Below are 18,465 nucleotides of genomic sequence, written 5' to 3' on the forward strand. Positions count from 1 at the left end.
TAAACAGAAAAGCTATATACCCAAATATCACTGGTTGTGATCTCAGAATGATAGAATCACAAGTGATTTATTGTATACTTTCTAGTACTATGGGCAACTTACAAAGAAAATATATTACTTTCATAATGATAGAAATACCTATGAAACTGGTTAATAAAAATTTAATTTAGAGAAACCCCTAAGTCTACAGAAAAACATCATGGGGTAGAACTGTTAGACAATAGAAAGACACTAAAAAATATGGCTTTATATGTACTACAGCTTTTTTTATTTCCCTAGCCAAATGGTCTTTGTTATGGACAGAACAACCTAATAGAATTTCAATCAAGTAGGCTCTTTGGTCTATACCTGGAATAGAATTGTGGAGTTTTTTGTTTTGTCCTCTCTCTACTACCTGTACACTCAGGAAGTTTATTTCAGTTGCTGCTTCTTCAATCTGGCTGCTAGGTATGATTTGGAATTCAATGAAATAAAAGAAAGGTAAGGGGAGGGGAGGGGAGGGGAGTCAGCTACTATCACTTGAATTTGGCAGAGTCTCCAAGGCAGTCAGAGAAATGGGAAAGCTTCATAGTGGACAAAAAGGGAAGGCATCACATATTCCCTGTCAGAAGCTGTTGTCTCGGAAAAGTTGTAGGCAGGCTAACTACAAGTGGAGCTTCTTATCTCATTGGTTAGGGTGAGTATTTCACTACCTCTAGTTGATTCTAAGTTTGGAAGCAGGGGCAAAAATTAGGGAAGCTCTCAGCTATATCAATCAAGTCCTAGTGATTAGGGCCCAAAGTTATTGTTTGGCTTCTTAGCCAAACAATATGTTTTTCAGACATAGAGATCTGAATTCCTTCATGTCTGACTTACAGATAGTAGGTTGGCTTCCTGGGATAGCTCCTAAGGACTGGGGGTCGGAATTCTATTTTTATATACTTCCTGGCCATTGTCTGATTGTATATGCAGTGTCTCACCAATGCCACAATATTTGACTGTGAATAGGACACTTGTATCAGCAGGTATGCAAATCAATAAGGAAGACAATTTGATATGTTACACTGAAAACCTCAAAACCATGTGCGGCTTTTGAAATGGTAATTCCATATAAGAATTATGCTACAGAAGTGATTGATGATGCACACACAGGCACGCTTTTTACAGCATTATTGAAAGTAACTACAAATTAAGAGGAAAAAGCTTACATCAACAATAAAGAGGAGAAGGATGAGTTGAATAAATTAAGTTAATCTATAACAAATATAGTATTCATTTACTGCAAAATATTTTAAATTATTTATCGGCAAGAAGTTTTTTAATGTAAAGTTTATAAGAAGTTTAAAAAGCAAACTGTAAAATGTCATCACAGACAACAGAAGAAAAGAGAAAGATTGAGAGGGAGAAGGTGAAGGAAGGAAAGGAGGGAGGATGGGAGGGAGAAAGGACCAAGATTAAGATAAATTATAGGAAGAAAGTAAAAATCTTTGGATTTTAATAGCTAAAATAGCTTTACTATTGACTAGGTGCTCTTCTAAGCATTTTACTTATATTAACTCATTTCAATTTTATCTCAGCCTTATAAAGAAAATTCCTATGTTACAGATGAGGAATCTTGGGCCCAGAAAATGTTTAAAACTTATCAAAATCACAGAACAAATAAATAATACAGTTGAAGTTTGAGTTGTTATTATCTGACTCTAGAGCCCAACATGTAATTTTTTCCTTTATGCTTTTGGGTGTTGACCAAATGTTTTACAGCTGTCTTTTGGTCTCACCCTTCTTTAGAGGATGTTTTTTAACTGAACATAAAGCTTTTTTCATTTCAAATATACGGTGCTCATACACCTCCCCCATTTATTTCCAATGAATAAGGATCACTCTAGAAATATGATTTTTTGTATTTCTATAGTGCCTTTAGTATAAAAAATAGTAGTAGAAATGAGACAATTTATAGAAATTAAACTTACAATCATACACATGGTTAAAATTAAAGGGCATTGTCCCCAGCACATATAAGTAATAAAATTGTAATAAATGACAGATAATGAATAAATGATAAATAAGTTGAAGTATCCATTAATCAATGAGTTAACTAATAAACTGATATTTATGGGAGGCCTGTCACATTAACATAGCATGACATTGATATTTATAGTTTCTGGTGATATTTTAAAATATAAATTATTATAATATACAATTGTCTATACTTAAAATTTTTAAAAATAAAAGCACATTAGCCACTTTTCCTTGACTTTTACATTTTTTTGCCAGTATATAAGGCAAACGGGAGATGACAAGCAATGATCTTTTCTTTATGCTAATTTTATTTAAACATAGATATTTTGTGGTATTTTCTAAAGGTATAAAATTATCTTTTTTCTCAGTTTTGTGATTAATATCAATGCTAACATTCTAGAGAAATATTACTACATGCTCTGGGGATCATATAAAGGTTAGGAAAATATAGCACATGAAAAAATAATTATTCTCCAAAATGATAGCATTTTGGGAAGAGGAAAAACATGCATTCTCAAATACACTTATAACCATATTTTTAAGTTTTGTGGTTTGAATAGTTTACTAATTTTAATATGATACAAACATTTTATGAACTGACAAAATTTCTTACTTTCTCTTAGTAATCAAAATAGTTTTACTTTCTCTTATGTTACCTAAAGAATGTTGAGGGGATGAAATATTTAATTTTAAGTGTTTATTCTAGATAACTTATTCTAGATAATATGAAAGTAGAATTTAATAATCTAACACTAATTGAAAGAGTTCTAAAAGATAATATAAAAATATCTAATAAAAGTGAACCATTGTATTATAAATCAAAGTGAAATAACATTTTATTTGAAATATTTATCTTACTAGAGTCATTTAACTCTTAATTTATTTAATTTATTTTTCTAAAGAGTTTATTTATTTATTTTTAGATAGAAGGGAAGAGAGGGAGAAAGAGAGGGAAAGAAACCTCAGTGTATGGTTGCTTCTCATATGGCCCCCACTGGGGACCTGGCCCACAACCCAGGCATGTGCCCTGACTGGGAATCAAACTGGCGACCCTTTGGTTCGCATCCCATGCTCAATCCACTGAGCTACACCAGCCAAGGCAATTTATTTAATTTTTTCTAATATAATAAAAATTCTGCATACATCTCACCTATGAAATGAATGTGACCTACTACAATTTCATGATCCGTAGTTTGAAAATTGTTGCCAAAATGCACATTTCCCCCATTGCTCTCTCCAACATCTTACCTACAGTGGTCCCTTGACATCCTATGGTGGTGTGTTCCCTTCACTTCTATTAGGTAAAGGGGTATCTGTTGAGGTTTAAGCACCCAAGATAAATCATATAACTAATGTACCTGACTTCCAAATGCCTAATTTCTCAGACACTTTTTTTTTTCATTTTCCTCAGCAGGCCAGAGGAAGTTCCTTTCCCTTTCCTATTTCTCACAAAATCACCCTCTGCCAGTTTTTACAGAACTTTGTAACAGACTCTCATCCTGGGGGTCAGCTTTTATATAACATGCAAAGCATGCAAAAGTCCTAAGGTAAGTCATTATAAAGTAGCTTACGTTCTGGAACAGGGGTGACAGGGAAATATGTGAGTGATTAAATTGGAGATATAAATCATAATATGAGCAATTCAGTCATTTAAATTTTCTTAGATTTAGTCTACAGTTTTATTAATGAGATTCTCAAATTATTTAATAATCCAATTTTGTATAATTCCTTTATTCTAAGTAACTCAAGACCACATATATAGATGTATATAAGAATATATGAACAATTGTTGGGAACTGCCCTGCCTGGTTTCAGAAGCTGTAACCCCCCATGGCTAAGGCAGAGTAAAAAGACCCTGAGACCCTAAGCCACTAAGGAGACAAAACTTATCTCCCAGGCAGGAGCACTGTCTCTGTCCACTTTACTTCACCCTGCCTGGCCCCAGTGTATGACCAGTTAGTCAATGACAGGTAAGATTTCTCAAGGAAGGGACAACCCAAGACAGGCATGATCATGAAGGGGCACTCGGGGAGGGACCTGGGGGGCTATGAAAAAATATGTATTCTCCATAAAGAAAGAGGGTGATGGACCCTTGCCCCTCTGCTTTGACATAGCCTGACTCCTCATTCTGTCTGCAAGAAGTCTCCTAATCTCTTGGCTGCCTTATTTCCCCTGCCTGACTTAAGCCTGAAATAATGCCAGAGGTGGGTGTGGCCCTGTCTGGAAAGAGCGGGTTCCCTAGGGTGAGCAGGCCTAAGGAAGAATGCATAAAATCTTATGAAACCTACTTTGCTAATACCCTCAATTTAAATGATAAGGGTCTAAGCATGAAGTGAGTTTGTTCCCCAAAGTTTTATGGCCCTTTAACTAATGGACCCTGACTTAGAATAAGCCCTCAGAGTTCTTTGAGTGTAATCTATTGTTTAATCATTACTGCCTGACAAAGACTGATGAGCTTTCATCTATACCCTGTATTCGTATGCAAATAAACCCCATAAAAGCTCACTAAGGAACAGACTCCTGGCCCTTCTCCTTTGAGAGATCGGCCACCTTTCTTCCCCAATCAGATCAAGTCTTGGTAGACTTATTCTCATACATGGTGGCCAGGGGAGCCCTGTGGGTGGAACTCCCCCACAAATAATGACTAAATAGCAGCTAAAAATACAAATTGTAGAATTAGATACATGAAATCTTATTACTGTCTATGTAACTTTGAGCAGTTAATTAGCATATTGGTGCTTCGTGTTTGTATATGTAAGTTGGGAAAATATACTTATGCTAAGTAGGTAGTGATTTGGAAGACTAAAAACATATTATATAAAATTCCAACTTCAGTATTTGTAAACTACATGAACGATAGCTTCCACCTCCTGCTCATCATGCTAGTTATCATTATTCTCATCATAAGCATAAACATTACTGTTTATTAACGTACATTTATTTTTTTCATAATACATCAGGAGTGGTACTGAATTAATATTTTTGGTTAAGGTGTGACTAGAATTATATACAAAAGTCAAATCTACAATCACAAGACAAAATATCAGTCTATCCAAGAAAAATTAGACTAGACTTCAGAATGCCTAAATAAAACACTAATGCTTAAATTAATTATTAAAATAATTTTAGAAAAAAGTGGAACAACTGTAATAGCATAATCAATAAAATATATTTTAAAAAATTATTCACTTTTAGGATCTAACTTCTCTTTGAAGATCTGTCCAGTTCACTGAATCTCCATTTTCTGAATTGTGTTCAAAAGAACTCTGGTCACATAAGATGTTCCTGATAATGTACTGATTAATTGTATTAAGTACTGTTTAATATCCCCATAGTATTAAAAACTGTTTGACATGGGAAATCTTTTTAAATTATAACTTTTTACATCCTTTAGAGCTAGTGGCATGTCAAGGTACTTCATACATTACTGGTAAATTAAACCATCCAAAAAAGAAATACATAAATCTTAAAAATTCAAGTTACTAGAGAAAGTTTACAAATATAGGTAATACCTGTGTGCATTTTTACATGCACGTTCATTTTTAAATTTGGATATCAGTTATATCAGTGAATCACTGGTGGTTTTATTTTTTAAATATTTCAGTAATTTAAATTTCTATGTGAATAAACACTTTTCAAATAAATAATCAGGAAAGGTAACAGATAAATATGGAATTATAATTTATCTGACTTACAAATTAAAATCTAATCTTAGTATTATTCATGTGCTAACATGAGGGTTGTTAGATAACAAAGTGAATTTTATGAGGGAGTAATAATTGTCTAAATATTTACTATTTGTATAAAGAGATTAGTAATTTTCTAATGATCCCCACATTCTGAACAATAGAAAATTTGAAGCCAATTTAAAGTATTAACCCATGGGTTTCTGATAGTTACTATTTAACTATGACACAACCATGATGTATACATATGGCAATAATAAAACACATAGATTCTAATGATTGCTGAAATTTAAGCATATATAACTTTTTGTGTGCAAAAAACAAACAGAAATCATTCACTCTCATATTATCTAAGATTTAACTCATTAAAAATCCATTTGACCCAATTTTATTTTAATTGGTTTTATAGTATTACTTATCTTTAGTAGAAATTAAATAGAGCTGGGTGTTTTTCCCTGGAAAAGAAAATTTACAGCAAATCTGTAGGGCTTAAAGAGAGAAAAACATCAACTATAATAAGAAAAGATTTAAATATAATCTCTCTACTTATATAGCTCAGTAAATCAAATGAGATGGACTGTGTTGTCAATCATTGATAGAAATCCAGTGTCTATTCCTAGTCGACGATATTTATGGAATGCCCTAAATTCTGCAGTTCCCAGCAGTATATAGGACAATAACAATGTTTATATTTATTTGCCTGCACTTCTTTTACATCTTGTTTTTTTAAGGCATGTATATAATCACTCTAGGAAGAATATGAGATTTTTTAAAATGTTCAATTCACACACACACACACAATATCTAGAAACAACATTCAATCCATCCAAACAGACATAAAAAATACCTCTTACATATTTTAGGTCATCAAGACCTTGTACTGAAATTCTTAATCAGTGAGTACCTCTTACCTCAGCAGTCTGTCAGCTCTTTTCATCACTGCCTTGGAACTGAGGGAAAAATCAAAGGGAAAAATGGCACTGTGCTCCTCTGATAATTTTTAGAATTGCCATTAATGCAGAAGATGTTTGAGAAAGGTGTCCTCCATGACTCTTCTTTTCTCAGTATTAAGGTTAAGTGAGTCCGAGTGTGTGTGTGTCACCATCAGAAAAAAAAGTCAAGATGCATAATTTCTACAACACAAGAATTAAAATCACTCTTCTCTGTGAAGGATTTGAACTTTGGAGTTAAGTGTAAATCAACATTGGTCAAAAATAATTAAAATCCAAGGAGTAATTTTGCAACACCACTTCCCTGCTCAAGACCACTGCTGAAAGCAATGTTCTCCAGGGCATTGTGATAACACACACATGAAGAGATGTCAGTTACTCTGAAGAAATCACAAACTTTCACAAGAATAGAGCCAGAGAAATTTTTAATTACAAGAAGAATAAAAAGATGTGTTTTAAAAACAACAAGCCAATGAGAGTTAGTGCTGGTTTTTATAAGATTTAAAAAAAAAATTTATTGAGGTAGAAACACTGAACCTGAGTTCTACCTCTTAACAAATTTTGACATGCATAGTACAGTAAAGTTAATGATACACAGTGTTGGACAGCAGATCTCTAGAACACATTCATCCTGCATAGTTGAAACTAAGATATTAAAATGGATTAGTAAAACAATAGGCTGTGAGCACTTGGGAAGCAGTAGAATTTATGAAGACCAAAATCATATTCATTAAGAGCAAAGTAAGTTCTGAAGAGGCTTCTTACCTTTCCCATCCCCCGCAAGGTTTCTAGATTAATGGATCAAAAAACTGTGGTAAAAACAATTTATCTGAATTTTAGCAAAGAATTTCTTATGATTCTTTTTTTATAGGTAACTACTGTATTTATTTTTAAAAGATTTTATTTATTTATTTTTAGAGAGGGATGGGAGGGAGGGAGGGAGAGAGAGAGAGAGAGAGATACATCAATGTGCAGTTGCTGGGGGCCATGGCCTGCAACCCAGGTATGTGGCCTGACTGGAAATCGAACCTGCGACACTTTGGTTCACAGCCCGCACTCAATCCACTGAGCTACGCCAGTCAGGGCTGAATTTCTTATGATTCTTTAAATGAGAGGGAAAGTTTAGTTGAATACCTTTAGTTATCCACCTTTAGAGAGGTGAATAACAGACTGCTTTACTTAGAAAAGAGGCATCTTTGGCATTATGTAAGTGCCCAGCTTAAGCCCTTGCTTGAGTCATTAACAAACATGTATCATGTGACTGCTCTATGTCAAACAATATGCTGAACACCTGGAGAAAGGAGACTTAACATGAACGGAGGGGGACTCACACATAATTGGGAAATGACGATGTTGGGGGTGACTACAAATGAAAGTGCAGGGGACTCAAGGAAAAAGCCACAGAAAGTCAGCTTCTGAGTCGTTGAATGAGAGCAAAGACAGACTACCTGGAAACTAAGGAGAGTGTCACAGAGCGGGAAATTAGCAAGGACAAGTGAAACAGGATGAGAGGACACACAGTTCACTCAGGAAATTGCCAGTAAGGCATAAAGCACGGGAGAAAGTGATAAAGAAAATGAGCCTAGTAGTATAATAAGAATCCAGAAGGGAAAAAAAAATGTGCAACATAAATCATGCTAAGAAGTTTACACTTGATCTTGAAAGCTCTAGGGAAAGATGGTATCTGTCAATTTGAAAGATTAATTGGATAGATGGAGACTGAAGATGGGAAGCTGGAAACACAGTAGTTACTGCAATCATTCAAATTGGAGAAAGACTTTGAGGATGAAAAGAAAGAGATATATTTTTAAAAGACAGGTTAATGGTTCATTCAACAAATATGTGTCGAGCATTTGCTACCTGTCCTGGGCTACGTGTTGGGACTCTGATGCTGACTCTCACTGCTTCAGTGTTTCAGTCTTTGCTCCGTGGGGCACCATCTGCCAGGTAGTGCATTCTTGCCAGGTGCCAGACCTGTGCTAAAGGCATACCACATATTATCTATTTTCATTGAATCCTCATACTGACCTGGGAGGTAGATATTATCATTCCTGGACACTAAGGTGAGTTTAAAACAGATCAGCAAATTGTAACAGATTTGTTCAAGAGCCCTAATAATTAGAGGCAAGACATATGTGGCTCCAAGGCTCCATGTTCCCTAAGGTAAATTTCAAAGATGCCAGCGTAAAGATTTTATCAAGCAGGTTTCGGTCAGTGACAGAGAATTCATTCCAGTTAGTTAAATGGAGAGATGACAAATTGGGTAAAAAGGTGACTGAGGAGCCGAGAGGATAGAAAATGAATGGGAGGTAGTTCAGAGACTAGTCACTGCAAGAAATCATCATCACTCCTAGGGCTGGAGGTATTACAAAGACAGGGGGGACCCTTGCCATAGCTGACTCAGGGCTATCCCACTGGTAGCTGGAACCATAAAGGAGTTGCAGCCATTTTTTAAAAAACAAAGGAGGAGGGAAAAAAAAAGCCTCCTGCTGACTTTTCACCCTCAAGTGAGTTCTGCTGGTCTTCTTGGATGCTGTAGGCAGAGGGGGATGGGGCTTCACTTTTCTCACTTCCTATGGTTTTGAGAGGTTGGGAGCCAGGTCTGGGCCACAGTCTGCACAGTTGCCCAGCCTCCCAGCCCAGCTGCAGCTGCCCAGCCATCAGAGAGGCGCAAATCAAAACCACAATGAGATACCACTTCACACCCATCAGAATGGCCATCATAAACAAATCAACAAACAAGTGTTGGAGAGGATGTGGAGAAAAGGGAACTCCGGTGCAACTGTTGGTAGGAATGCAGACTGGTGTGGCCACTGTGGAAAACAGTATGGAATTTCCTCAGAAAACTAAAAATGGAAATGCCTTTCAACCTGACAGTTCCACTGCTAGGATTATACCCTAAGAATCCTGAAACACCAATAGAAAAGAACCTATGCACCCCAATGTTCATAGCAGCAAAATTTACAAAAGCCACGTGCTGGAAGCAACCTAAGTGCTCATCAGTAAATGAATGGATCAAAAAACTGTGGTACATTTACACAATGGAATTCTATGCAGCAGAAAGAAGAAGGAGCTCCTACCCTTTGTGACAGCATGGATGGAACTGGAGAGCACTATGCTAAGTGAAATAAGCCAAGCGGTAAAAGACAAATACCATGTGATTGCACCTATAAGTGGAACCTAATCAACAAAACAAACAAGCAAGCAAAATATAACCAGAGACATTGAAATAAAGAACAAACTGAGAGTAACCAGAGGCAAGGTGGGAGAGGACAAAGGGGGAAAAGGGAGAGTGGTTTTCAGAAACATCTATAAAGGATACATGGGTAACACCAAAGAGGAGTACCATTGAGGGTGTGAGGTGGGGATGGCTGGGATGTGGGGGAGTGATGGAGTGGAAGTGGAGACAACTGTACTTGAACAACAATAAAAAAATTAATAGAAAAATAAAATAGAAAAATAATAAAAATAAAGACAAAGGAGGAGGTATTTCTCTCTTGGCTTTCCTTCTTCTTCTCATTTTCCTCCATATTTGCCCCATCCAACCAGTGTCTCTCTCAACAGCTGACCCTAGCCAGAAGCAGAAATATGTGGTTTGGCCTTTACCTATAGATGCTTGAGAATACATTAATAATTTTCTTATAATAATGAACAGTAGGTTAAGATTAGTGTTTCAGATAGAGCACATTCCAATGAACAAAGCAAGACTGGAACCAGGGAAGCCAGCGGGAAAACTTCCGCAATAGTTCCCAACAAACAGACGACTCAAGTGCCATGGGATACCACGAACCCAGGAGGGAACAGAGGCACAGGCACGGATTTAGTTGAGAAGAGGAAAACATGGGTTGGGAAAATAACTGAATTTAAGGTGAATTTATGGTATTCTAAAGGAGGACTGCAGAGCAGTAGTTTCAGAGTTGTCTGATGAGAACATTTATATTTGAAAACTTTTGGTTAAGATAAATAGTAGTTAAAGTCGTGAATATGGTTGAGACCATTTAGAGTGAGAAAAGAAATATCATGTCAAGATGTACCCAGAATTATGTCATCAATTCTAACTAGTGTAAGGAAAATCAAGTAATAAACCTCTGCGTGACATTTTGTAAAAATACAGCTTACGTGGATCAATGGGCACAGAGCAATGGAGGTGAGCTAAGTAGCCTGTGTAGAGCCCTCTTTTGTCCATTTAGTGCCACTAATGTGCAGTGAACTAAGAAAAGCAGGAAGCTCAAAGAAAGTTCATAGAATCTCAACCTTAAACAGAGACAGGACAGCTATCAAATATGAAAAGTATGTTGCATATCTATCTAAAAAATAATAGATACCTTTCCAAAATGTCATATTTGAATAGGATTCAACAGATTTATATTTCTGTAGATAGCTAGATAATGCCTATATTTTGTCATATAGATAATGAATATATTCTATAGATATAGAATATTTTTTTATTCATATCTTGATAGAGTCAGTTAATACAAATCAAGATTTTTATCTATCAAAGGGATGATTATATATAAAACAGGTGTTAATATATGTGCATATGGATATATACCATTAAAGAAATTTGCTTAGAATAATAACAGGTACTGATTTGAAATGCTGTACAATAATCTGAGGCAGATATATATGCAAAAAAGTTATAAAGGGAACATTTCTCAATTCAAAACATTTTACACATCCCATACAAGTAACACCTGAAAATTACTGGAAAAAAATGTAGAAAGCTATACATTTGTAATCATAATAGTGAAAACCCAGATTTTGTCTATCTGATTACTTGATGAATCACAGAACATTTTAAAAATAACTGGGAAATCATTGGCCAAAGAAAATATCCTTCCCAGCAAAGCAGTTTTAAAATGCACTAATATGCAAGTTATTTATACACACTCAGCCATACATATATTTTAAGAACTGCTCAATATCTTAAAAGCAATCACAAAATCAGTCTTCAGCTTAATCCTCATCTGCATTTTAATGATTTCAAAATACAGCCACATTATAGGGCTTGAGGTTGCATATTGCTACATTACTAGTTTCATAGGATTGTGCCTTTCCACCTTGGTAGCAATAAATTCTAGTGAACAAAGCCATAAACAGCATGTTTATGGGGTCAAATGGAGCTGTGGCACTAGAAGTGTGGTGCTAAGTAAAATTTGAAGGCTACTGTATTGCATTCAAGTATTTATTAAGGCATTAAATTCGGGTCTTCCCAGGGATGCTGGAATGTTTTTCATGATCTTTTCTCCCCTTGACAGTTCCAGTCTTTATGGGGCAGTTTGGAAAAAAATGGTTACCTAAGGTTTCACAAAGTTTCAAGTTATTAAAATATGAGCTTTATAAAAGAATACAGTAGTCTAAATAAAAGTAATTAAAACTACATGGTAACTAAAAATATTCCTGATCAAATTTACAAATTATCTGTGCTATGCTAATAATTTGAATAAACATAATTATGATTTTGAACATTCATAATACAAACTAGTATATTCTCTAGTTTCCCAAGAATGTGTCAAAGATGAGCTTTGTCTTAATAAAATGCAATACCAATAAATATTACACTATAAAACCATTCTTTATCTGAGAAAATTGTTTTTGATTCACCTTGACATTTTTTAAGTTATAAAAAATATAGTACAATAAGTTGCATTACATATATGGAATTTTCATCTATGAGGATAAAAAATGAAAAACCTGTATTAACTTAAATATTCTATTTTGATTCTTTGAGCATATAAAAAGAACATACTCTTTGAAATAATAAAGTACATAATTATATCCTAAATATCTTATAATTTCAATTAGTTTTTAACCTAATCTGGAAAAACACTATGGGAAATTATTTTATAGTTTGCTCAAAAGCAAACTTGTTTTAAAAGACAAAATGTGTTTAATACAAATTAGATATAAGTCAAATATTATGCACATGAATTCATAGCCACTATTACAAGGGATGAGAATAAGGTTAAAGTGTAAGTTTTAAAAACTGAGTGGATAAAATAATATTTGCTAAGTAATAGCAAAAGTGAAACATGGATATGATAAAAATCTTGAAGGTAATATGTTAACAACTGATACAGGAAAACAACTATAGTCCACTCTCTCTGCATTATTATGAAAGACACTGAGGTCCAAAGAGATTAAACGTTTTGCACAATATGACAAAACTCTTAAGTCCAAAAGCAAACCAGAATACCTGCCTCCTAGTCTAAGTGCCTCCGTCTGTGGGAGGATAAACCATCTTCCTCGACTATCTCCTTCACAATTACACTAACTGGAAGAGAATTGAATGTATACATTATGACAGTACAGTCATAATAATTTTTAAAGAAAATTTTAGATGGTGTTTAAAGCATTCAACTCAAAACAAACAAAATTACTCATAGATACATAGATGCATATACCCTTGCACTTTCTAGAAACAAAAGTGGTGCATTGTCTTAAATAACCTATTCAGGCAGGGGGGTATAAGGGGACTAAACAGTCATAGAAAAAATACAATTAAAAATTAAAAATACAAAAAAAAACCCTGTGTAGTTTTTAGCAATGAAACTGAATGCTAATTTTTTACTAAATTTTGTAAATTTCTTTTTGTATTAATTTTCTTACTAAATCAAACTTTTAAATAAACATTTGTTTAAAGTCTGACCTTCCATCTTCTTACCTGTTTTATTCAATATCTTTATTTAGCACTCAAAACATAAGCATTTCTAATAATGGTCAACCTGAATATAATTTACATACACTTATTCTTTAAATGCATTACTTAAACATAATGATTTTGGTTGTGCTTACATTATTGATATGTATTCTCTCTGAAGCAAATGCAAGACTAAAAATTCAACATGTGGCTGGTAGTATTTGTCCTGCATTTTCTATAAAAAAATTTCCCCCATGGATCCCAGAGATATTCTTTATAAAATAATTTTAAAGGATTTTGTTATTTGCATTCTCTTCTGCAGGATTTATAATAAGTAATGCTTTCATTAACGTGTCTCTCAGGATATAGTAGCTTTCTACATAATCATAAATTTTGATAATTCATTCCCATATAGTTGAATTTAGTAGATTTTTAATGTAAATAAAATGTTTTCCTTTTTAAAGTGCATGAAAATCAAAACATTTTATGAATGCTCTGATATGTGTTTATCCATGAAATCCGTTCTAAAATCTGTTCCCCTACATACGTCTGTACCCTCATTGTCAGGGGAAATATTTCTATTTGAACAAGTTATATTTATATGTGTCATGTATACAAAGAAAATCTTCAACTTACTTGCCAATTTCCCAAATATTCCAAATCACTTTATAAAAGCTGTTTGTTATGAAAGCCCTACGATTTTTCCCACCTCCTTCAGTACTGTAATCATTTTGTGTACAATGCGCCCATGGCAAAGGCAAAGGAGAAGAGAGATGGGCACTTACGGGAGGCAACCAATCGGTTTCCCTCTGTCCCTTACTCCCTCTCTAAAATCAATATACATAGCCTCAGGTGAGAATTTTTTTAAAAATCATATTATTTAATCACTGACTAACGTAGCATTTAACTAAACTTTCCAAAATTAAGATGAAGTATTCAATATAAGATTGTCCTATTATCCACAGCCTCTTTCAGGAGGACAATTAAAATTTTAACTAATTAAAATCACGAGATACTACCACACACCGTTTAGAATGGTTTTAAAAACAGAGTGCCCGCACCAAGTGCTGATGCAGAGTAGAGGACTCGTGGACATCGCTGATGGGAACACAAAGCGGGACGGCCACTTCGAACAACAGTTTTTCAGTCTGTTGTGAAGTTAGTCGTGCACTTACCATATGACTCAGAAATTCCTGTCCTGCATGTTTACTCAAGCAGGAAGAAACATCTATTGCTTCACACAAAAACATTATGTGAATGTTTATAGCTCAGCAGCTCAACTTAGAAAAGGCAAACCATATGGGTAAGTGCTTCGTGATGGAATACGACTCAGCAATGACAAGGATGACACTAACATTATAGCAACCAAGTGGTTGAATATCATGTGTACCATGTTAATGAAAGAGCCATCCTCAAGAGGCTATATATTATATGCTTCTTGTGTATGACATTATAGAAAAGGTAAAACCGTAAGGACTGAAATAGACCAGTGATTGCCATGGACTGGAAATGGAGAACCAGACTGTCTAAAAAGGGCAGAGGGAAATCTGGGGCCATGAAACTGGTCTGTATGTTGATTATGATCCTGGGTACTTAAATGAATGTGTCAGTCAAAACTTGAAGCACTGTATATACTAAAATAAAGGTGAATTTTTCTGTGTGTAAATTATACTTGACTAAAAACTGGAAAATTTCTCAGTGCAAGTCTTAGAAGTCGTATAGTAGAAGAAGCATACTTAAAATAAGAAGCTCTGGCTTTGATACTATCATTTGATTCACAGTCTCAGCAGGTAACTTCAACTTTTTGAGTCTCAGTTTTCTCGTTTATATAAGGATAAGTTTTAATATATTTCATAACTTCAATACACCACTTACTATGAGGACAAAAATGGCCTCACAGATGTGAAAGTGTGAACAACGAAGCAGGCACTAGATCCATTGGATTTACTAAAATAATTTTAGGGTGAAGAATGTCTTCATTGTCTAGATCCATTAAACACAAAGAACTATAATGTTTAAATAAAAATCACCGTCTCATAATACATGGCAACTAATAAAAAGGTTTTGGTGAAATCACTTACGTTTTATTCAATGGCACCAACTGTGTGGCCACTGAGTAGAACTGGAAAAGAAAATGAGGACTGGTGATATTCCTTAGGCTTAGACTAAAACTAACTTACAAGCTTTAAATTTTTATTGCAGAAAATGGGCATGCTTTGTGTCCCCACAGAATCTGACACATAAGTGAGTCATCATTAAGTAAATGAGTTGCACATTAATCTAAATTTTTAACTGTGCTGTGTGGTGACCTTTAAGTCTCCCTTGTTACATCAGTGTTTACATTTGGGAAGTCATTGAGTTCATCCTGCCAGGCTTAAAAGGATACAAAGCCGCCTTGGAGTTCATTGCTTTGAACTTGATACAAAGCATTGTTTGTGTTTTCTTGTACAAATTGTAGCTATCCTGAAGCAGGACAGTGCATTTCACAGCACACCCTGTAGTCTTCCACTGGTTTGTAAATACCATGTGATCCTTATATTGAATTTAATCAAGTGAGTGAAACATTTCATAGCTGAAATATCAAGTGAGATAATATAGCCAAGGCAATATCCAGGTTTTCTGAATTCTTTAAAGTTAGCTTAAATCCCACAGTAAGATTGTTTTACAACTGGAAGTCTTTTCATTATTGTTCCAAACCAGTATGGCCATGCGCCTAAAAATGTATGTTGCAATTTCATAAGATACAAGTTCAGTGTATAAAATCTTTTGTATTTTTATATTCTAGCAACAACAATTCATAAAGTGAAGTTTAAAATACATGTGATACCATGTAAATAGAATTAAAATAAAAATTTTAAAGTGACAACTTTAGCAAAATATGTGTAAGACTTGCTCAATAAAATATACAAAATATATTTCTGAGAAGAATTTTTAAAAGCATAAATAAAGGGAGAGATGTTACAAAAACAGGGATAAAAAATTCAATATTGTTAAGATGATAATCTTTGCCAAAATTAACTATAGATTTAACAAATTCCAGTTAAAATCTCTTTTTGTATAAATTCACAGACTAAGACTTTATATGTCAGTGCTTTAAATCTAAAATAGACCAAATAATTCTGAAAATCAGCAACAAAATTGGAATATTTATACTATATAACTTTAAGACTTACTATAAAGTTATAATAATAAGATAATATGTTTGATGAAAGGATACACACATATATGTATACACACATATATGTATATATAGTTCACATATATATACACATACACACATGCACACACATATGTATATAAGAATAATTGATTTTTCAACAGAAGTGCTAAGGCAATTAATTGATTAGAAAAAGAATTGTCTTGTCAAAAACCAGCAGTGAAACAACTGGTTACCGGTATGCAAAACTATGAGCCCTGACCCTTACCACATAGTATTAAAAAATTAATTCCAAATAGATTAAACACCTAAAAGTAACATGGAAAACCATACAATTTCTGGAAGATAATATTGAAGTAAATGTAAGTAGCTTTGAGTGAGTAAAGATCTTTCTTAATGTTAAATAGATGATAGAGAAATAAATGATAGATGATAGAGATATTTCCTCTTTATTGAATTTACTGAGGTGACCTGGGTTAACAAAATTAAACAGGTTTCAGAGGCACAATTCTGTAACCCATCATCTGTGCACTGTACTGTATGTTCACCACCTCAAGTTAACTCTCTGTCCATCACCATTTATCGGCCCACACTCTCCTCTCCTTTCCCCTACTGCAGTCCCCACACTGTCATTTCTGTCCACGAGTTTTTTCCTTTTTTTTCCTTTTTCATTCAATCCGTTCACCCCCTAGCTGTCAGCCTGCTCTCTATCTACATGAATTTGTAATTATTTCACTTGTTAGTTCATTCTGTTCATTAGATTCCACATATAAATGAAATCATATGACACTTGTCTTTCTCTGACTGGCATATTTCACTTAAGTAGGATGCAAAAAGTAAACTAGAATTCATCAAAATTTAGAAACTGTATTCTTCTAAGACACTGCTAAGAAGGAAACAGCAAGCCACAGACTGAGAGTAATGCAAACTGTATAGGTAGTAGAGAACTTACACCCAAAATATATAGTAACCTTCACAACTCAATAATAGGAATTCAATATAAATATTTGATTTATAAAGATATTTAATTAAAGAATATACAGATAAACACATAAACACATAAAAAGATACTCAGCATCCTTAGTTATCAAGGATATGCAAATTTAAAATAAAAATTTCACAATGCTCACATTACAATGGTTGAAATTAAAAAGAATGAAAAAGTCAAGTTTGGAGAAGAATGTGTTGCAATTAAAATTCTCATGCATTGCTGGTGATGAAGTAAATGGTACAGTCATTTTTTAAAACATTTGGGGAGTTTCTTATTATGGGCTAGACTCAGAGGAAGGAGGAGTGAAAATGATGGAAGACATTTCAATGACATAATATATGCAAACAAGACCACCTTATTGGCAAAAGTAGTAACACTTTAAAATGACTTCTGAAGACAGTGGAAGAAGAAAGTGCCAAAGCTGGACTGCATTTGAATATAAAGAAGGCAAAAATTATGACAACAGAGGAAATAAATAAACAACTTTAATAGAGACAATGAAGACATTGAAATTGATAAATATTTTGCTTACCTTGGTTCAGTCATCAATTCCAACAGACGCAGGAGCCAAGAAATCGCAAGAAGGCTGAGACTTGGGAAGGCAACAATGTAAGAATTAGAAAAGGTCATCAGGTGCAAAGACCTGTCATTAGAGATCAAGGCTAAGATCATCCACATGTTTGCATTTCCAGTAACTATGAATGGACATGAAAGTTGGATAGTGAAAGAAGCTGATTGGGGAAAAATGATTTATTTGAAGTGTGGTGTGGAAGGAGAGCTCTAAGGACACTCTGAATTGCCAGGAAGACAAACAAGTGGGTCCTAGAACAAACTAATCCTGAAACACTGCCAGAGGCAAAAAATGACAAAACTGCAGCTGTTCTATTTTGGGCACATCATGAAAAGGCAGGGGTCTTGGGAAAAGACAACAATGCTGGGAAAAATGGAAAGCAGGAAGAAAAAAAAGGAAGACCCAATATAAGATGGAGTGACTCCATAAAAGAATCCATGGGCGGGAGCCTGTGGGAGCCAAGCAGGGCTGT

General features: G+C 34.3%; 1 pseudogene; it reads right to left on the reverse strand.

The window, feature by feature from the left end:
* Positions 1–18,100, reverse strand: part of LOC114507329 — a 79,397-nt pseudogene extending 61,297 nt beyond the window's left edge.
* Between the last annotated feature and the right edge of the window lie 365 nt (positions 18,101–18,465).

The sequence above is a fragment of the Phyllostomus discolor genome, chromosome 10, assembly GCF_004126475.2.
Source record: "Phyllostomus discolor isolate MPI-MPIP mPhyDis1 chromosome 10, mPhyDis1.pri.v3, whole genome shotgun sequence".
NCBI lineage: Eukaryota > Metazoa > Chordata > Mammalia > Chiroptera > Phyllostomidae > Phyllostomus > Phyllostomus discolor.